The sequence below is a fragment of the Erpetoichthys calabaricus genome, chromosome 5 (assembly GCF_900747795.2).
Source record: "Erpetoichthys calabaricus chromosome 5, fErpCal1.3, whole genome shotgun sequence".
Lineage (NCBI taxonomy): Eukaryota > Metazoa > Chordata > Cladistia > Polypteriformes > Polypteridae > Erpetoichthys > Erpetoichthys calabaricus.
In genome coordinates, this window is record NC_041398.2 from 18,015,084 (window position 1) to 18,015,912 (window position 829).

The window sequence follows — 829 nt, forward strand, 5'->3', positions numbered from 1 at the left end:
GGAGCTAGCCAACGAGACAGAATCCTCAGTCAAATGTCTGGCATTGTGAGCCGTACCTTCTTTCCAACTTGAAATTTTGCAGCTGCTTGCTGTTATTACAATCAGCAAACCTTTTGCCAGGGGTTTCTGTTGGTTCTACTGTACTAACATCCAGGTCAGGTCAGGTGAGATTAGGGAGCATGCACTGATACAGTGCATTGCCGCACCCAACACATGATGAAACAGCTCAGGATCCTAGTTGGCAACTTCCCAGGCACAACACGCGGTCCAGTCCCAACCTCAGGAAATGGCCATATATCTGTCACAGCCAGATGTGATGTGGGCATCCCCTTGGACTGGTCCAGCCACTTGGGTCCTCAACAATGATGATACTGCGGACTCTGTGAGTAACCACTCGTTCGGCACAGAGTCAAACCAGTGCTACCCTAGGATTGTCTAATGAGACACAGTATAGAGATTTCTGTTTTCTCCTTATTTAGTTTGGGAAAATTACTACTCATCCACTCAGAAACACAAGTTAGACATTGGCTCAGTGAGCCAGGAGAGTCGGGGTCTTCAGCTGTGGGTCGTCAGCATAGCTGTGGTAGCTCACATTATGCCTTGAGATAATCGGACCTAATCAAAGCATGGAGATCGAAAACAGCAGTGGACCCAGAATAGATCCTTGTGGAAAACCATATAGAATATCATGTTGTCAAAGTATAATCACCACAACTGACAAAGAATTTTCTACCTGTCAAGCAAGACTCAAACCCAGGGGTTCCCAACCCCCGGTCTGCGGCCCACTACCGGGCTGCAGCCATCTGACAGCCGGGCCACGAGAGAACTG